General features: G+C 49.8%; 1 protein-coding gene across 12 annotated transcripts in view; it reads right to left on the reverse strand.

The window, feature by feature from the left end:
• PACSIN2 (protein kinase C and casein kinase substrate in neurons 2) overlaps positions 1-17,297 on the reverse strand; it is a 117,880-nt gene extending 100,583 nt beyond the window's left edge. For 6 of the 12 annotated variants that reach the window (XM_019624001.1, XM_019624009.1, XM_019624006.1 and 3 more), the window contains exon 1: positions 17,148-17,297. The gene's annotated coding sequence lies outside the window, so the exon portion shown is untranslated. Of the gene's footprint in view, positions 1-8,271; positions 8,441-10,932; positions 11,041-16,388; positions 16,475-17,147 lie in introns of those variants that run through there. The other 6 variants (XM_019624010.1, XM_019624007.1, XM_019624002.1 and 3 more) reach the window with 5 other exon arrangements.
• Positions 17,298-21,331: the final 4,034 nt, after the last annotated feature.

Consider the following 21,331-nt stretch of genomic DNA (forward strand, 5'->3'; position numbering starts at 1 on the left):
GCCTCGCCCGGGAAGAGCGCAATGATGGTGCCAACTTGGGCCAGTGAAGCAATGTCCTCCACAACTAGACTGAAGAACAAAAAACGACAGCAACTTGTCTTTTCCCCTTCCCCCGCCTCCCCCCCCCCAAAAAAAGCGCTATAAACCAGGTGAAAAGTCCTTCATCAAATACCAAAAAATAAATAGAGAAGAAAAAAAAAACTACCAGCTCTTATCGCCAACACTACAAGAAAGGACATTTTACAATGAAAAGATACAAAGGCCACGATTTTATACTAAAAGAGGGCCCTTCCCAAGACAAAGCAGTTTCTAACCTTAACATAAAAATTACGCTGCCCTTATTTTTCTCACATTGGTGAGAACCCCATTTCAGACCAGCTTTTGTGACCCTCTGGGCTGGGGACACTGCTGAAGCCTCCACAACCGTCAGGCGCTTCCTCTGCTCTCTCCACTTCCAACCCGGCAGTTATTCCGGCAGAGGTGGCACTCCAGCTCCAGCAGCAGCTGGGCCGGTCATGTGTACTGTGGGACGCTGCCCCTGTGGCAGCGGCTCAAGACACCACGTCCCTCCCCTCCTGAAGAACAAGAAGTCACACGAACAATGTGCCTGGAGCACTGCATTGCTGCTAAAGAAGTGACCTGAAGAGCTGTTTACCTCGGGACCAGGGTGTTTGTGCTTTGCTGCAAGGAAAAGTTTCATATATCAACGTCAAAGCTGTTCCCTGGGAGTCTTCCAGTCTAAAGTCCATGGAGCTAAAGCGAAAATAAAATACGAGCTCTAAAAGAGACCACAATATAGATGGCAGTCCTTGTGATACTGCGCCAGATGCTAATGAAATCCCAAAAAACCTTACCAGCCAAGCCCTACAAGGAGACTGGGTAAAAAGGCCCCGTGCACGTGGTCCTCCTCCCCCGTGGCTGCTTTGGTGGTGAGAACGGCTGAGCAGAGGCCAGGTCTGCTCTGGAACGCACCTCCCCAAGAGCCAGCTGTCAGACCCAGAAGGGCACCTCCAAGCTCTGCAGGGTGTCCTGAGCGGCAGGGGACGCAGGGGGGACAAGCACACTCTATAAGTAAGCACGGGCTCTGTTATTTCAAGACACCAAATATATAAGGAATCCCAAGCAGCGCCCTGACGTGCACTCACAGGGACACCCCAGCTCCATCCACACACACATCGCCACTGTGAGGCCACCTCTCAGCCAGAAGCGTGTGCACACGGTGACAGAGTCCACCCCCAGTGGGACGCAGCCAGGAAAGAGGCTCACGCAGGTCTTGTAAGTGGGCTGGGGGCGTTTACTGGGACAGGGAATTCCGGGGTCTCTGTCTCCATGCAGGGTCCAGAGGGGGAGGCACAGGTTTCAGGTAAGCACAACCCTTGGCCTCTCAGATTCCTCACTACGTAGGAAGAGTCACACTGGAAGAGGGCCCAGGGCAGGAGTTCCGTGTGGCACAGCCACCTGCAGTACCACAGCCCTGCAGCCAGGGAAAGCCATACGGCTGCCTCCCGCCACCCACTCCACTCAGAAACCCTACAGGTGGTCTCTGGTCAGCCACCCAATCTCCGCCTTATTGGGTTCAAACCTGGACCTCCCAACACTGCCTCACCCCTTCAGACTAGAAATTCCATTCAGAAAGGCTCCCCGACTCTCTCAGAACTTGACTTCCAACAACTGTCCCTTGGTCACATAAGGAGAACGTTCCCCTCCCAGCCTCGGGGCTTCTCCGGACCCCACGGCCCAGGAAGAATGACTGGACACTGCAGCATTTCATTACCACAGAGCTGAACGCACAGCACCCATTCCTCCACATGGGAGTTGGCTGTAGAGAAACTTAACCTTGTCACTTAGTCATGTTTCCAAATAACTCGAAAGGCGCAGTTCTGTGTTTGACATGAAGTCGTGGCAAGCCGTGGAAGGAAGCAGAGCTATAAAGTTATTAAATGTAAATATTTAAGAAACTAGCAGCTGTCGATGCCAGCAGGGTGCCAGCTTGCAAACTTCCAGTCAGAATAATGATTCTGTTATGTCAGGGGCTGAGTCAAGATCATGCTGCTTCATTCTACCCTCCACAGAGGATACAAAGTTTTTTTGTTTTTTTAAGATTTCATTGGGGAATTGGGGGAGGGGAACAGACAAGTTGCTATCCTTTAGTTCTTCAGTCTAGTTATGGCCCATGTTGGTATTATCATTGCGCTCTTTCTGGGTGAGGCAGATCAGTCGCCGGCCTCTGGGTGGCCACTCACGGTGGCTCACGGCAGCTCACAAAAGCTCATGCCCGCTGCCGGCCAGCCCCACTGCAGCCTACGCCATCGCGGGCAACTCACAGCAGCCCAGCTCCAGGTCGAGCCGTTGTTCACCATCTTAGCTGTACAGGGCGCAGCATCACTGGCCCTCATGTGGGATCCAAACCAGGGCCCTGCTGCTCAGAGCTGACGTCCCAAGCCAACTCCTAACCAATGTACCACTCGGTCCCCTCAAAGTTTTTTTAAAGCCACTTTTCAGAAAGTTACTCTGTCCATTGGAAAGAATCTATAAAGTTAAAGCAAGAAAACAACTGTCTGGTGTAGGGAAGAAGTGCATATAAAACCCTCAGCCAAGTACTGAAAAATATGCATTTCAAATGTCATTCGCAAGGTAATCATTTGGGACTGAGGATGCGATTATGCAATTCTGCCAACAGTAAATACATGTATTTGGTAACTTCAAGTGTCCATAGCGTCCACCACGGCGAGGCCTGAAAGCACGTTCCATTCATGCTCCCATCCCTGTCAAGGCACTTCGATGCGACCGTCATGTAAAGGTTAAATTTCTTACAGCTGGAGGAACCAGAGGATGGAGATGGTCCAGAACCAAATGGTCATCACACTTCCATTTTTTCTTGGCATCTCTGACGATGTCCTCGGGCCTGGCTTGCTGACTTCCACAACACCAAGCAGCACACTGCCCCACAGCACACACCACACTGCCTAGCTACGGGGCCTATCACCGCACCTCTTGACACCCAGCCTGCCGTCTGCAAGACAAAGTTGTCATAAGGATAAGTGCAATCGTGCACGGAAAAGTAGAGCACCTGGCACCAGACAGGCCTCAGTAAAGATTAAATTTTTTAAAATCATGGGCTGGCCAAGTGGCGCATTGGTTAAGAGCTGGCTTGGGACGCCAGCTCTGAGCAGCAGGGCCCCGGTTTGGATCCCACATGAGGGCCAGTGACACTGCACTCTACAGCTAAGATGGTGAACAACAGCTCAACCTGGAGCTGGGCTGCCTTGAGTTGCCGGCGACGGCGTAGGCTGCAGCCCCTGTGGCAGTGGGTTGCCATGGGCTACTGTGTGTAGCCAGCAGCCAGCGTGAGCGGCCAGCAGCCGCAGTGAGCGGCCGTCCAGAAGCCGGCGCCTGATCTGCCTCACCAGGGAAGAGCGCAATGACGGTGCCAACTTGGGCCAGTGAAGCAACATCCTCCACAACGAGATTGAAGAACAAAAATGACAGCAACTTGTCTGTTCCCCTTCCCTCAGTTCCCCAGCACTGTTCCCATCCCCCCAATTCCCCAATAAAATCTTAAAAAAAAAAAAATCATGATGATAAAGATGGTGAAGTCAAAAACCAGTTCAAGAAGGTGAAAGCTGGAAGGGAGCTGAGAGGCTGGCAATGAGCCTCGCCCCAAGCAGGAGGCTGAGGCCTGTGAGCTCCAGTCCACTGCCACTGGCTCCCTCTCCATCCTGAGACAGGGTGGCTAACCTACCCTGTCGAGAATGTGAGGTCTTGGTCTACTGCGACCCTGCTATAACCTCACTGCCTAGAACCGTGGTTGGCCTATAACATTCAAATATTGGTTGGGGGCTGGCCGAGTGGCGCGATGGTTAAGAACTCGCTTGGGATGCCAGAGGGCCCCGGTTCGGATCCCACATATGAGGGCCAGTGACACTGCCCTCCACAGCTAAGATGCTGAACAACAGCTCAACCTGGAGCTGGGCTGCCGTGAGTCGCCCGCGTCGGTGTAGGATGCAGCCCCTGCTGCAGTGGGCTACCATAAGCTACCATGTGTGGCCAGCAGCCAGTGTGAGCTGCCAAGAGTTGCCGTGAGCAGCCGTCCAGAGGCCGGCGACCGATTTGCCTCACCTGGGAAGAGCGCAATGATAATACCAACATGGGCCAGTGAAGCAACGTCCTCCACAACTAGACTGAAGAACAAAAATGACAGCAACTTGTCTGTTCCCCTTCCCTCAGTTCCCCAGCACTGTTCCCATCCCCCCCCTTCCCTCAGTTCCCCAGCACTGTTCCCATCCCCCCAATTCCCCAATAAAAAAAATCTTTAAAAAAATAAAAAAAACAAAAAAACAAATATTGGTTGAATAAGTGAATGGGGATTTATGAACCCATCAAAGCTGCATGCAAAAATGTTTGCATCCATTTTGGTGAGAGAGAATCTATTTTCTTTTTTTTTTAAAGATTTTATTGGGGAATTGGGGGAGGGGAACAGACAAGTTGCTGTCCTTTGGTTCTTCAGTCTAGTTGTGGAGGATGTTCCTTCACTGGCCCATGTTGGTATTATCATTGCGCTCTTCCCGGGTGAGGCTCATCTGTCACCGGCCTCTGGACGGCCGCTCACAGTGGCTCTTGGCAGCTCACGCAGGCTGCCAGCCACTCACGCTGGCTGCCGGCCACACACGGTAGCTTATGGCAGCCCACTGCAGCAGGGGCTAGAGCCTACGCCGTAGCCGGCAACTCATGGCAGCCAAGCTCCAGGTCAAGCTGTTGTTCACCATCTTAGCTATAGAGGGCAGTGTCACTGGCCCTCATGTGGGATCTGAACCGGGGTCCTGCTGCTCAGGGCTGGCATCCCAAGCCAGCTCTTAACCAACGCGCCACTTGGCCAGCCTGAGAGAATCTATTTTCAAGAAATTCTGAAGGAGATCTGAGACCCAAATACAGGTCAAGAAACATTGCCGGGTTCCACTCACGTGTCTCAGCACACCAATGACCAAGGTGAGGTGAGGAGGGCAATGAAGTTACAGAGCAAAATCAAACACAGAGAAGAGCTCTCCTAGAAAAGGAAAGGTTCTCAGGGGCTGGCCTCAGTGCGACAAGATCAATGGCTTAGCCAGGGGCGGGCCCAGCCTTGAACACTGCGGTTTGGATTCGGGAATGTACTTTCCAACTAGAGCCCCAGGTTAAGGAGGGAGCAGGACTTGCTGAATTAAAACAAAACAAAATCACTGCACCATGAAGAGCCCCTAGGAGAGACAGGTAAGGGTGAGCCAGAATCGATGCTTCCAGAGAACCGAGGGACCCAGCAGAATGCCTCGCAGCCCCTTGGATGTAAGCACCTTCTAGGTGCCCACGGAGACTTCAGACACTCCTGTTTGAAGCTGGTATGGATTCTAAACTCCCAACCTTGCTCCCAGTTCACAATGCAGCCCAGCCACACTGGGGACTCCATCTCCTCAACATACGATCTGTGATGCCAGACAGACAGAAGTACATACACGGAGCAGGCAGCAATAAACATCTACTAAACTCTCGCCACATAAAAGACTCTTTTTAAGATCAGCAAGGCTCCTAGCTCCCCAGATGATGGTACCTTCAGCATTCAATGACTGAGGAAATCAAGATGACAAAAGGCTAGCTACACACGCAGGTTTTAAAATGAATTGGCATTTTATTAATCATAACCACAGCATCATTTATACACCGTAACATATAAATGGTGTGTGTGTGTGTGTGTGTGTGTGTGTGTGTGTGTGTGTGTGTACAGGGCCAGTAAAAATTCCATCTACAGGCTACTCCTGGTGGAAGGAGCCCTGAGTGAGCAGTCCCTCTGTGTCACCCCCGAGCATCCTGGAGAGCCAGGGACCCCGTGGGGGACCACCCATGCACCAAAGGCAGATGTGGTCTGAGGAGTTACTAAGCTTCGGTGAGCCTGTTTCCTCAGCTGTAAAGCAGGAATCAAGGTGGCACGTGGCAGTATGGCGGGGAGGCCCAAGGCACACCAATGGCGGTACTAAATGGGCTCCCTAGGTGCAGCACTGACCCACGTGTGACACACATAATCACTCAACCAGCCCTCGCCACAATCCATATCCCCATTTTAGAGGTGAGGAAAGTGGGGTGCAGAAAGGCATGGAAACTGCCCACGAGCCCACAATAAACTGCAGCGCTGGGATTCACGCCCAGTGGAACCTGTCTGCAGAGCCCTGTACGTACTAATGAGTCCTGCACACACCGGCGGCACAGGGCCACTCCAGATCCACACCTGCAAGAGCAAAAAGGAAAGAAAGGAACCCAAAAGGAAATAAAAGCAGCACTCAAGGTAAAACAATGAAAGATACGTCTGGAATTTACAAACGACGTCAGTCAGTTTCATAAAAGGAGGCATACTGTCGCACTCCAGTGATCCAGGCACATTCATTTCTTCCATGACTTATGCGCGGAAAGGACAAACGGGAACTGAGAGCCTGTGCCTCTGGGGCTTGAAAGTTACCATCCGGCTTTGTTGAGAAGCCGGAGGATGACTTGGGGCCTCTGTCCAGCCCCTGCCAGAGCCTTTACCACACACACAACCAACAGCTCAGCCAGTTGCCTAGGCAACAGCCAACCTAGACATGTTTAGGCATCAGGAAACCAGGGCAAAGTACAATTTCCATGCTTGTGATAAAAACACAGACTGCCAAGCACAGAGCAAAGCATTCCTCTAAAATGCGGATTTATTGGCAGAATAAACACGGGTGAAGAGGAGCAGGAAGCTGGGCAGCGCCCCGCAGAGCCAAGGCCCTACGGTGCTGGCACCAAAACCCCACTGCACCTGGAAAACAAAACGCATTATGTTTCTGTGTTGTTTGTGATTATTTCCTCTTATTTCTACCTTCCTATGTAGTAATATCTTCGTTTTGTTGTGAAGGTCAGCTTTCTTAGCTGGGATAAGAGGAACCAAGAAAAGAGTTTTTGTCTATGGCGAGGCCAGGGAACTACAAGGGAAGCAGCCCCAGTGGGGGACAGAGGGGGGGCCATTATGCAGAAACAGCCGGAACCCAAGGGTGAGAGCTGAGGTCGGGCCACTGCTCTCCACCTGGGGCCCCTCCTTGACCCTGCTCAGCACACTTTCCTTTGCAGACCCTGGAAAATCAGCCATCAGGAAAACAGGTCTCAGTCTGAGGGTGAATACCTAAGAGACAGTTGCAGGCGAAAAAGTAAACCAACCCATGGTGAAAAAACGCAGTGAAGGGCACGGTGACTTCTGAACAAACAAAGAAGCAAACAAACAAAACCAAGGTGAGTAAGCATCAACACTATAAAGCTCCCAATGTGTTCTTTGAGATGTTTGTCTAGCAATGAACAGAGCTAGGGCCTTCCGTGAGAGCAGTCTCTATCTACAGGGTACTCAGGCAAAATCAGGAGGATCCGAGAGCCTCCGGCCGTGCTGACATATGAATGACACGGGAAACAGCCTTGCATAGTCTTTCCCAATATTCAGATTGGAAGTGAAGAAAACAAGAACACGTCCTGAGAGCTACTGTGGTTCAGAGTACCCGGTGACTGAGCGGGTGAAGGTATGCAACCACAAACATTTACAACCCCGGGAATGGAGAACTTTAGCTCAGGTGAGTAATAAATAAAGTAGGAAGGACTTTTGCAATGACTGTTTCTTGCTTATAAAAGGAAAGCATCTAATTCAAGTAAAATGATATCCAAAAACTCTGGAAGGAAATGTGACTCATTTAAGAAACTCTCACAAAAGTTTATCTCACAGATACTTGGAAGTTCTAAAGGCCAAGGCATCTTAACGGGAAAGAATTCCTCAACATTTTCACCCATAAATATCAGAAAACTAAACCTACAAGTGACAGAGCAGGTTTTCAAAACCGTCTAAGATGTGCAGCTCCTTTAATCTTCTATTTCTGGGACTTTATCCCCAGGAACTAGTTACACAGATGAAAAATGAAATTCTAAACTGTAAACTCATCTACAATAGCAAAAAGAGTGGAAATAACCTAAAATGTCCAGCATTAGGGGAATGTTTTAATCTCATTACAGGATTATGCAACCATTACATCTTTTTAAAGACAATGGGTAAAAATATGAAAAATACTTGATAAAATATTTAAGCAAATCTGAATAGCACAATCGTAACCATGTCAATCAGTGAAATGGAGGCAGGCACATGCGGTCAGTGTAGGCTTCCAAGCCCCTCCCCTGTTTACAACCTGGATGACCTTGGATCTCACTACCTGCAGTGTCCTCATGTTCAAACTAGTAACCTCAGAGGTAACGCACCTGTCTTACTTCTTCTGAAGCTTGGAGCAAAGCAGGCACTTAGTAGGGTGGCAGCCATTGCTTCTTAGATACATCTTAAACCCCTATGCGTATGGAAGGTAAACTACAAAGAGAGTTCTTTACTCAGAAAACTCTATTTTCTATGTTGCACCTTCAATATTTAAAAGACCTAAAAGACAAGAAAGCAAAAAAAAAAAAATGCCTTTTGACACAAAAATGGTGATTATCATAAGCATAAAAACAAACATCAGCTCGAATTTACTTGCACAAATCATCTTCATTTGATATCACAATGTCAAGAAAACGTGACACTCTCACAATTTTACGAAATGTGTACAAAACCAACGCTCTACAGAAATGTAATTTCTTCTCCCTTGACTAACTGCTTTTTATTAGCATATGTCACCTTTCAAATGCAGCTGGTGAAAGGTGAGGCAAGGTATTCCTAAGGCAGCAGCAGAGGGTGGGCAGGTAAACAGGAGGATAAGCTGCAGCCACCCTGCCCCACGCCCAGAAGCCAGGCTGTTTAGAAGCCTCTCCCCTTCCTCCCTCACCTCCCTGCTGTATAAATGATTACAAACCTTCAGATTATCTTAACCAAGTTAATTGCAGGCATACCTACCTTAACAAAACAAAAGACCACATAACTTGCCTTGTTTCTGTTTCTGAGAGGCAGAGATGATTAACTTTTAAAGATTATTTTCATATTTGCAGGCGAGTGACTCAGAATTCACTTATTCAAGGCAGCAAGATAAGTGAAATGAGCGTGGCTTTGGAGTCGGGCTGAGGGTCAGCTCTGACGGCAACCAAGTGAAGGTCACGTCATCTCTCAGAACCTCAGTTTACTCCTGTGAAAGGGGAGTTAACGCTATGTTGTGCAAGAATTAAATGAACAGGAATGTAAAGCTTCTTGTATGCTCTCCCAGAAATCCCACCCTCACCCGACCTCCTCACTGGCACCTGCCCAGACTCCTTAGCTGATGATACCTTTGCTGGTACAGAGGTCACAACTGCTTCCTCATCGTCATGGCCACGTTAAAGGGCGCCCACGCAGGCCAGCTCTGTCCCCCAGCCATCAGTCAGCTACAAAACCTACTAATAGTGGGCTTGGAGGTCCAGGCGGGGGGCAAGCCTGCTCTGCGGTTGCTCTGAAGACCACAACTCACAGACTTGGCACACTCAGTTGGCGACAATATAATTGGGTACAATGAAAGACAAACGCAATTTAAGACATGAAAATGTTCACCAACTATGGTTTGGGCATCACTTTATAATAATAAAATTTCATTCAGTGGAAAAAGAAACTTTAAAACGCTATCCACAGTTTATTCTGTGCATGGAAGCCAGCCTAAGGCCCCCCACAGAGGCCCCAGGGAGGCGCCCCCAAGCGCCGGACATGGACAGGCCTGTGTGGGGTCCTGGCCCACCGACCTCAGGCAAAACCACCACCCTTCTATGCCTCCTTCTTCTCTGAAGAGTGAAGAGGGGAGCAAACCAACAAGGCTGCTCCAAAACCAAAAGGAGGGCTATGGGAAGTGCTCGGCAAATGCCTACAACCAAGCTGCTTTTATATATATTTATTTTAATCATAAAGTCAAGTTATGACTTAAATATTCATTCCAAAAGTAGAAGGGAAATGGTACAGTTTGGAAAACAATTAATGTTCCATAATTCTACAACCTTAACATTGTTGCTGTATATTATTTTAATAATATTTTACACATGTGATCAGTGCCCATATAGCTTTCTCATTCCCTTTTTCAAGTCTTTATATTCTTCACCACCTAGTTATGAGTTATCATCACTATCACACATGCTCCCTTCCAATGCTGACAGTCACTAAGTCTAGCCACAGCAATCCCTTGTCATCACAGGGTGAGGCTTTCTATAACCTGTGACATGCAGCTCAGGCACAGACTCACCAACCTAGAGGGAGCAAGGCCTGTGTGTGGCAGGGCTGCCCTCAAAACCCAGAGAGGCCATGACCATCCTCGGGCCTGCACCCCAACAAAGAGGACAGAGAATAGAGACTGTGAGCAGAGAAGACGTGGGCCTTGTAGGTGCCGGGATGGGAGGGCATTCCATGCAGAGCCAGAGGCCTCGTCCACATTAACACCCCTGACAGCATCCAGTGATCCACGTCACCAAAGATAGGTCTAAATATACACTGGCTGGAGAAAACAATAACACACTTTAGAAGGATTTTCAATAGAATTGGATGACATAACATCAACTGGGCACTTTAAAGGTAGTATATTTTGCTTCATTAGCAAATTCACTTAAGTAGACATTGCATTTGGAGCAATACCCAAGTTACTGAGCCGGACCAGGGACGAGGGACAGGTGCTGGGGTCTCAGGTCCCTCACCTCACACTGCCCTCCCTCAATCTGATGAGGGGGCTGTCAGCATCCGGATTTAGGGATGTGGGCGCATTTGGCCAAGGAAGGCCACGCAGTTACCTAATGGTGGAGCAGAACTCAAGCCCAGAGCTGTGTGACTCTGACTAGGTCACCTCCTTCCTCTCCTTACTGCAGCATTAGCTCTTTTCTGCAGGAATGGCAGTGAAAGTTACGCACTGCCTGCACGGATTTGTGAGCATGGACCACAGGGAAAGAGAAGCAGAACCCAGGCAGCCGCTGCATTAGCAACCAAAACTGTACCTGCAGGCAAAGAAACTGAGTCAAGGCTGAGGACGCCCACTCTGGAAGCCCCTTCTGTTGGAGTTTAGCCACTGCCTCCAAGGAACATCGATGGCAGTCCTCAAGCCCCTGGAGACACAGTGACCTCTGTTAAAATGAGCCACCCGAATCCGACCCCCCCACCCCCACCCCTGCATCCCCGACTGCTCAGCTGGTATCTCGCTTCTACACAGAGCTTCAAGCTGCTGTGTCTACTGACCCGAAACGGCTGCCACTGAACTCCAGCCTCCAGGAGGGGACCCCACGGAGCTTGGAGTGCCAGGCAGGTCACACAACCTGAAGCTGACCACCAGCCTCCATTCCCTCCACCCTCAGTGGCTCCTCTCACACCTAGCCACTTGCACGCCAAGGTTCTTTACAGCTCCGCCTCTCAGCCTGGCCTCTCCTGTCAGTCATTGCCACCTAGAGAGCGCCTGTGGGTCTGGCAAACCCATTGCAAAGTCACCTCCGTCAAGGTCAGCTCTCTGCAGAGTCCTGAGGGCAGTCAGACCCGCCCTCCTCAGTCCCTTCTACTTTGTACACACCCCTATTTACTACTGTCACCATGAAATGTGATTGCTTCTAGGCCGGCCTCCTGACGAGCTGCCTCTACAGAGTTGGAGAGTCTCCTTCATCTCAAAATCCCAAAGCTACAGATGGAGCCAGGTGCCAGGGGCAATGCACACACAGTGGCCTTTCAACCCACCTCACCCACTTCCCCTTACCCACAGACACTCCCTCCAAACCCTCTCAGCCCAGAGAGTGGAATTAAAATAAAAAGCAGACACTTCAACAAAGCAGCCTCACTAAAAGGTGTCCCCTGCTCACTGCTGACAACTCTGCCATCTACCAGTATTTAAATCACAGACTGGAGGTCCGTGGTAGAGAAGGGCTGACCTACAGATGCAGCTTTCCCGGTAAATGCTCATAAATACCAACGGAGCTAACAAAGGAGGCTTCCGAGCGGGTCCTGCAGTTTCCCCTCTGCAAAGCTTCACCGTGTGTGTGGGTCCCTGCACGGTGGCAGCAGCCTGGAGCTCACGCTTCACCATGGCCCCTGCCCTCGGCTCGCCTCATTTCCTGATCAGGCTCCTACTGCTGGTGATTTTCTACCACTTTATGGACTGCCTCATACCTCCACCACTTCTCTAGGGAGCAGTTCGCCTCCGGAAGCTGACACATGACATCAGGCTTCATATGCAGTGTCAGTGAGGCTGTGCAAGTCTGCCTCATTCTCTCGGGAATCCTAAGAAACGCACTGTGAAATGAACAAATAACCTTTTCCATGCCTGGACAGTGAGTGATGTCGGTCCACCTCCTTACAGGTATCAGACGTAACATGACAGGAGGACATGGGCGGACACACACACTTGAGTGGTACCTACTGCATACTGTCCTATTGCCTCCATGTCTGGGTATCTGAAACATCTTTATGATGGATGATTCATCAACAATAAACCAACATCTGTGAGGCTTTAAAGTTTAGGGTTCTTTTGCATACATGAGCTCTTTATATAGCTGCGACTCTGTGCTGTCAATAAACTGGAAAAAAAAAACAGTCCTTCAAATATTCAGAATCTGGCCAGAAGGCCACAAGAAGCCACTGTTGGACAGTCATAGTCATTGGCACAGCTCACACCCACACAACAGCCCTGGGCCTAGGGAGGGGCCTCCAGGCTGCAGGGAAAGTCTTGTCTGTGAGGACATATTTGGATTAAACTTGGATGAAACAAGTCAAATATTTGGAATTTTCACTTAACACTTATTTCACAAGTTTCTCAAGTGCTAAACAACTGAGAAATAATCATTTCAATGTACTCTCTAATCAATAAATACTAAACAAGTCTGCTCAAAACACCCAAGTCCTACAAATGTGTCCCTATGGAAAATATGGCAAGAAAAAAAATAAAAACAAAATAAGTAACCTTTTGAAGGTCAGGCAGAAAGGTGTTTAGTGATCCAAATTCAGACAGAAAACAGTCCTTTCAGCAGATGAACAAACAGTTTCCTCTGCAAGTGACACAGTCTGGGATACGTGCACTGCCAAACATAACTCCTAATGACAACCACCTAGGAAACAAAACCTCACGGAAAAAACCCAAGCTGGCAACCAGAAGTCCCGGTTCTGGTCCCAGGACTGTCCTTGGGCTGTGTGGTCCTCCCAAAGTGGTGGCCAGGCTGGTACCCCTTTCTTCCTCACAAAAAGGTAAAAGAGCCCTCACCACTCAGAAAAATTTTAAGGACAAAAAAATGAGAGGTAAGATGCTTTGGAACGTGTCCTCTACAAATACAGCTCATTATTATTAGCTCAAAGATGACTGGGAAAGGAGGATTACAGAATATCAGAGGGGAGCGGGAGCTTAGAGAGGAGTAGGTCCAGGAGTGTTTGATCTGGGCCCAGGCCTCTGAAGCTGTCCACAGGTGTGCTTTCTCGGCTGGAGTTCTACTTATCAACTTCTCAAAAGGTTAAGAACCTCTAAGCCCCTCATTTTACAAATATGAAAACTGACACTGAAGATAACGTGTTGTCCTAGGCCTCGGGGTTAGCCAGGGAAAGGCTGGACAGAGCCCAGGCTTCTGGTGGCCGTCCATGTTCCTCCCACATTTCCAGGGAGGAAAGAGTCACACAGACCTCATAGAGCCACAGAGTATGTTACACAAGCCACCGCACAGCGGCTTCGAATGTTACAGCAAAGCTTCTATCCTTTTTCCTTCTCAAGGCTTCTTGCTGAGGTCTTTGATAGTGGAGGCTGCGTTTTATTCGTTTCTCTACTCTCATCCTGTCTAGTTCAGTACCTGAAGAAACACTCAAATGGTTTTAATATTGAAATTTTTAAAAGATCAAATTTACACAATGTTATATGTCAAATACATTTCAATTTTTTTAAATAAATATTTTATTCTAGGAAACAAAAAAAGGCTATATGGGACTTGGTTTTATTAAGCAAACAGATTCATGTGCGATCATGAGAATAAATACAAGTCAATACATAACTAAAGAAAGGAGATGTTTGGGGCCAGCCGAGTGGCGTGTTGGTTAAGAGCTGACTTGGGACACCAGCTCTGAGCAGCAGGGCCCCAGTTCGGATCCCACATGGGGGCCAGTGATACTGCCCTCTACAACTAAGATGATGAACAACAGCTCAACCTGGAGCTGGGCTGCCGTGAGTTGCCAGCAACGGTGTAGGCTGCAGCCCCTGCTGCAGTGGGCTACCACAAGCTACGTGAGTAGCTGTCCAGAGGCCAGCGACCGATCTGCCTCACCTGGGAAGAGCGTAATGATACCAACATGGGCCAGTGAAGCAACGTCCTCCACAACTAGACTGAAGAACAAAAGGACAGCAACTTGTCTGTTCCCCTCCCCTGATTCCCCAACGCTGTTCCCCTCCCCCCCCCCCGATTCCCCAATAAAATCTTTATAAAAAAAAGGAAATGTTTGTTTTATGTGTTTTTAATCAAAATACCAAAACTTGTGCTCTTAGATGGCAGCTGCCCCTCAACTAGTTACCTTTGGAACTACACACATGCCAAGAATGCTGACCTGCACAGAATACTTTCAGAATTCTTCTTTAAGACTGTCCAGTCAGCAGAGAGAGAGAGAGCATAATCATCTGAATACTAAGGAATTCCTTCCTACTGATACCAAACACTGAAGGACTTCCTACACAGCCACCCTAGGACCACCACTGGGACCAATCAGGAGTCGGGTTTCAGGCACTGACAATGCTTCCAGGTATGTGAAGGATCACTGCCAGGGCCAGAAGAAAAGGTAGCTAAACTACCTGTGGAATGCAAATGGATGTCGTAACTAAGGCACTGCTGCCTTCAGGTATGCAGCTGCAGTTCCAAACAATCTAATTGGAAAGAAACTGAGCCAGCACTATCACTCAGGTGAAGGCGGTCATTACCCCATAATCTACAGGGTGGCCTCCACAAAGCCACCATTACAATCTGATGGCAGATAACACAGGCCCAAGTCAGCTGGGAGGTTCAGGTGAGGGTGGCCAGAGAGCATTTGGTAAATGCTAGCAGGAACTCTAAACGCAAGGTGAGGCGCCATTACTATTATTAAGGAATCTATGCAATCTTTTTGATATTCCATAACATCCTGCAACAACAGGTGACCCCATCAGAAGCAGGAAGTCTGAACATCAGGTTCTTAACTCAGTCTGTACGGACTCTGAAGCGAATAGAGAAGAAACTGTTGGGTTATCAGAAAAGTCAGGACGTATTTTTTCTATGTTAAAAAATGAAGGACGAACGCCCCTCAGCTCCCACCCTGAAAAATGGCCTGGTCATCAGAGATCTGGGCTGGGCATCCAGGACTGTGGAAAGGCAACCTTATTTCCCAGAAGCAGACAGTGTTCAAAACCCAGATATTGTTTCTTACATATGCATGCTTTTAGATTTCAATATTATGGCCTTTTACACATTTGAGAGTAAAGGTAATAAAGTTCCAATTCCCAAACAGCATGAGCTAAGAATGCCGTTTCCATTCAAATGTTTTTATTCTCCTCCAAAAAAGTGAATAAAGAGTGCAGATCTAATCTCCCCTCATCTACTCCTCCGTGTCATGTTGCTTTCCCAAGTAATAAATATCATCAGCCTAATGGCCAGTTTCTTTAAAGCTGCAAGACAATGAATGGTTCAAAGAAAAACACACCACAGAAAAGTTTTTGATGTAGTGGCCTCATATCTCAACGAGCATAACCTCACCAAGGAGATTGCCAAACTCTAGAATGAAGTGTAAATGCACACAGAGGAGAGTTTCCCGTGTGAATCACGAGAAACCCAAGTTGCACTGGCTCCCATTCAATGCCTCGCTGAGGAGGCTGCGGGCAGACTCGTGAATCGAGTGGGTAAGAACGTTTGGGGCAAGAACGAGAGCGGGCTGGCATTCAGCAGCGCCCACCTGGTTGGTTCCCTTGCCCTGGCCTCGAAGCCCGTAATCCTAGGAGGGTTAAAATGCACCTTCAGCCTGTTGGGGTAACTGCAGAGGGAGGAACCGCGGAGGAGGGAAGGAAGGTGTGAGCTCACTGTGTGCAGCTCACTTTTAAATTCTCTGAGATAGTCTCTCGATTTCCACCAGGGCAGCCAAGGGAGTGTTTGGTAAACAGTGCAATGAGTAGCCCTTGGAGATTCTGAGCTGCCTGCCCTCCTCAACCACCAGAACACAGGACAGTCGGGGTCAAGGAGAGACGGCCCAGGAACGGCACACACCCCCCGCCTGAGGGCCGCCTTCCCTCTATCACCCAACCGAAGAGCAGCGGCCTCAGAGGCTGCAGCTGTGTGGGTCCCAGGGAGGCGGCACAGCGTGCTCCCCTGACCAACTCCGTCTGGAAAGAACATCAGCGGCGGAAATCTCTGCCTCTCCAATCCTGAACCTGTCCGGATGCCCCGGCAGGCTCGGAAACCCGAGGCGGAGACAGGGCGCTCACGTTTCTGTGCATCGGTGACGGTCTGGCAAAACTCCGAGGGGCGAACGAGCAAACACCTCCGGCCGCTCCTGCCCGTCCGCCGGCCCTAGGACCCGCTCACACGAAGAGGCTTTGCGCCCCCCCCCCCGCACCCCACACACACACAGGGCCAGGAGAGGGGCAGGGACGGTGGAAAGGAAGGAAATGGAGGACGGCCATCAAAGCGCCCCAAATGAGCGCATCCGCGTCGGTGTCCTGCCCGCTCCCTCCGCCCCCTCCCGCCAGGCCACCCCTGAACCAAGCCCTGCCCTCTAACTGGCGCTTCCCAGCCACACCTCTTCGCCGGCGCGTCTCCCCTCGCCGCCCTCGCCTACCCGCGCGTGCCCCGCCGCCCCTCTGCACCCCCGGGCTTCCCTTCACAGCGCGGCTCCCGCTCCCAAGCCGCTCCTCAGGTCGCCCGCCTCGCCCTCCGCGGCAGCCCTGTGACCGCGCGGGCCCCGCTCCCGCACCCGCGCCCCGTCCGCTCCCACCCTTCCTCAAGCCCACCCCACTGCCCTCCCACTGCCCCCCCGGATGTCTTCTCCGGCGAACCCCTCGGCGCCCGCTTCGCCCCTGAACACACCCCCTCCCACCGCGACAGGAAGTTCGAGCGCCAGCAGCGCGGCCCCGGAGACTGCCCTCCGCTTCGAGCGCGGCGGCCTGACAGGGCGCGGGCCCGGCCGCTGACCCGCGCACCCGCGTCCACCCGCGCCGCCCCAACCGCCGCCGCGCGCCCCTCACCTCAGCCGCCGTTCGCCTCCCGACCCGCCGCGCACTCCGGCCGCGACGGCGTCTCCGGCCCCGGGTCCGGCTCCCGCCCGGCTCTTGCGCTCGCTTCGGCAGCGCTGCCCGGCCCTGCCCTGCCCCGCCGTGGCCGCTTCTGCCGCCAGCGCCGAGCGCACCACCCCCGCCGCACCCGCTGTGCTCGTCCCATTGGCTGAGGGGCGCCTGGCCCCGCCCCACAGCGCCTTCGGCGCCTCTGATTGGCCCATGGGAACGAGGAGGTGGCACGCCCCCTAGCGCTCAAAAGGGGCCTCCTTTGGGCGCCATTGGCCGATTTCCCTGTCAATCAAAGGGAGTGACTACTTAACTGCCTGAGAGGCGGTTGAGGGTCACTATCCCCGAGTGGCTCCGAGGTTGTGGTCCAGGGGACTCGCCCCTAGAGCCTGAGCTTTGCAAGGCTTTGCAGGCATCCAGGGGTGGGTGGCAGGGCAGGACAGCACCGAAGCTGCCTGGGAGGGAGTTCAGGGAAGTCTTTCTGAAAGTTTCCTCTCCTAGGTCACTCAAGCCAATGCCATCAGGGCTTCCTCAGACTCACGCCACAAGAGTATGTATATTCCCCTTGAGTCGCTTAGTTTAAGCAGGGCAAAGGGTGCTGGTGGTGCTGGTGGTGGAGGAGAGAGGGATGGAGCCCCAGGGAGGGTTCCAGATACTGATGCCAGGAAACTTGCTGGGGGGTGGCGTGGAGTAAAGAAGAAATAGCACAGCCAGGATTAGAAACCCAAGTCAGCCTGACCCCAGGCCTGTACTGGTTCCACGTCATCACCTTGAAAACAATCCGGAGAACAGTGTAGCAAAATACGGGGAAATGCTTAAACAAAAATGTTAAATGAAAAAGCCGGATACAAAATGGTGACACCTGCAGACTGGATGCCACAGGGTGGCTTCGAGCCTGGTACTACCCAGCAACACAAGACACCTCCTGAGCCCTTTTGGCCTCCTGGTCGAAGAGGTCACTACCTTGCTATGTGACCCAGGCAAGGGTCCCTTCTTTTCTCTTCCCTTCTCAGGACAAAACCAAAATTCCTCTCATTTTCTTGCATGCGGCAATTTGACACTGTTGCTGAACTCTTTGGGTCTTTTTGTCTCAACAGCTCATCAGAGTATTTTTTCCAAGAGAACGCCTCTTTGCCTGCTGTGAACCAATTTTGATCCCCATAAACATTTCACAATACACTAAGTCCCCGACTCATGAACATTCGAGTTGCGAACTTTCACAGGTACCAACGGACCTCGCATTACAAACGTAGATGCGGACAAATCGCAGAAGTCACTCACGTGTCTGCCGGACACTGTCACAGTTGTGCAGCTGTGTGCTTACTGTGCAGTGAGATAGTGAACAGTAGGGCAGTGTCCAATCAGAGCCCAGGATGTCCGGAAGCAAGAGGAAAAGCAGCTCCACCATCTCCCACCTGCCCTCCCTCCTCCAGTTAGTAGCTCCCCTCTTGTCAGCTCACTCCATGCAACCCCCTACATGCCAGTTGTCGTACTGTACTGTACTGTACCACCATTTTAAGGTAACTGTAAAAGTAAAAATAGTTTATTTACAGTATTTTTGTGTATGTGTTTAGTTTTTTATGCTTTACATTGTATATTTGTGTCAAAGGTGTGTAAGACTCACTTTGTCCGGCTTACGAATGAATCCGACTTAGGAACGTTCTCTCAGATCGGAACTCGTTGGAAAGTCGGGGACTTACTGTACTATATCCAGTCTCCTTCCTCAATCACATTGGGCCTGAAGTGCTGCCTCCTCCCCTTCCCCACTGAGGGGCCTTAGGCAAGTCACTGCAGCTCTCTGCACCTCTGTGTCCAAATCTGTGACACAGGGATGATGACAGAGCCCTCCTTACAGGGCTGTGGGGAGGAATACATGGGGAGAAACAGGTAAAAGTGTGGAGAGCGACTCTGGGCATGCAGATGAGTGCTGAGTATCTGAGCACTTAACATGTGGTCACGCTTTTGTTTTCTGCCACCTTGCTCCCTCTTTCCCACAAAAATGTGCCCATTACTGGCTCTGGAACCAAGGCTGACCAGGTTAGTCTTTTACTAGCCACTTTCCACTAAGCAGCCAGAAAAACCAACAGCCCAGGTTACAACATACTTTCGCAGAGAACAAAACATTCTCAAAAAAATAAAACATCCAGATATAGTTGTAATGTTTGGTAAAATATTCTTATACAGTGATATACATGCTTTTTTCAAGAACAAAAAATCGAAGTCTGTTACAGACATTCACTGGGTAATTAATTCCAATGTGCACGGTGGGGCAGAACGGGGTCAGGGAGGGATGGACCTGGGTCCTGCTCCTGCTCCTGGGAACACCCTGCAAGGACATAGAGTCTAGAAGAGACGGAAAACTCACCTCCCACCAAGGGATAGCAGTGATCCCAGCGGAGAAACCCTCCAGTAGGAGGGCAGCAATATTGAAGGCAGTGATATCTAACTGAGCCAAGGTAAATGGAAATTATGAGAGCAAAGGCCCAGAGGCAAGCAACCCTGCTCTCCAAGGAGAGGGGAGGGTTCTGCTTGGCTGGAGCATTGCAAACATGAGAAGTAGGGGGAAATAGGGTGGGGAAGCAGCTGAGCAGTGAGGAGCTACGCGATGCTGGTGAGTTGCTCCACCACTCCAGGCCTCAGTTCTCTCAACTGTGAAATGGGGATAGTCACAGAATCTAGTGCTTGGGGCAAGTTGGTGGGTTCTTGAGGTCACACCTGTGGTGCTCTTAGGATATAGTTGACATAGTCCAGGGTTGTTAAGTGTGTCCAAGGACACTTGTACGCATTTTGTAAAAGTGCTTTTTAAAAATTGGTGACTAAAAAAAAAAATTACCCAAGAACATGTCCTGTGCACCGTTAATATTTTAGAGACAACAAAGTGTTAATTGTTGAGGCCAGAGGAACATTTCTGGATATACCTCGGAATGAACTTGGCCCTGCCAAGCTGCATAAAGATCTGAATTCCTTATAAATGTGTCATTGATTACGAGGCAATTACCCCAGCCTTTCTTGCTTTGTTCTGTTGTGTTCCATTCTGGCCTGCGCACGTCTGCTAACGTTAAATTGAACCAGTAAGCACACGGCCCCACTCACACATGCCATGCCATGCCACATCCCACACAATGCCACTGGGTAAGACATGTGAGCCCAGAGTCTGCTCCCACCCAAAGACAGCAGGATATGGTCCCATCATCTGGACAGCATCTCCCAAAGTGGGCATCTCCAGGCCCCACTACATTGGGGTCACCCCATTTTCCACAAGTTCCTCAATGGGTTCTTATGCCTCATACATTTTGAAAGCCCTGGAACAGGTACTTCTAACTTTTGCTAAGTGGGACAACTCATCTGGGGGGGGCATCAGGGTTACAGTGTTACCATTGGTACCAAAGTAGAACAAGTGTCAACAATGAAACCAACACATTAAAGTGAGTGTTGAAACTTTGAATGAAGACCCAAGGATGCCCAGACTTTATGCGATACATTGTAAAGTATTTTCTACCCTGTGGTGAAGATAGACACTCCCTCAGGAACTCCTTTCTTGTGAGTCCCTGACATCCAGGAGGATGAGAAAATCCTGGATGCCAAAAGTGATTCCATTCTGAAGGCAAAGTCTCATCTTACCCTTTGTAGGCTCCTGGATCAGATAAATTAAAGGTCATTCTATGATTGTAAAACAAGATTTTGTTTTACAATGTCAACATATGCAGCTATTTCTATGAATCCAGATTTCCTTGATACAAAATAAGATTAGATACCAAAGCTAATTTTTTTTTAAAAACTCAACAGTCTCGAAATGTGCATTCATCAAAAGAGTGACATTGCTCTTATTGGCTCACTTTCTAACAAATAAATGTTAATATACTTGAATTTATAAAAGAAGTTGTATACTAATGCCTACATTATAAAACAAATGTACACCAATAAAACACTGCTATTGCTTACATATAAAATGTCATGGAAAGTGTCCCATAGTTAAAAACAAAGAGGTTTTGAGGGGTGACCTGTTAGCTCAGTTGGTTAGAGCATTGTGCTGATAACACCAAGGTTGCCAGTTCGATCCCCACACAGGCCACTGTGAGCTGCACTCTCCCTAAAAGAGTCAATTATGCCATTGTAGCATGAAAGCAATGTGTAACCAATGACCATAG

This window comes from Hipposideros armiger, unplaced genomic scaffold (genome assembly GCF_001890085.2).
Source record: "Hipposideros armiger isolate ML-2016 unplaced genomic scaffold, ASM189008v1 scaffold_572, whole genome shotgun sequence".
NCBI lineage: Eukaryota > Metazoa > Chordata > Mammalia > Chiroptera > Hipposideridae > Hipposideros > Hipposideros armiger.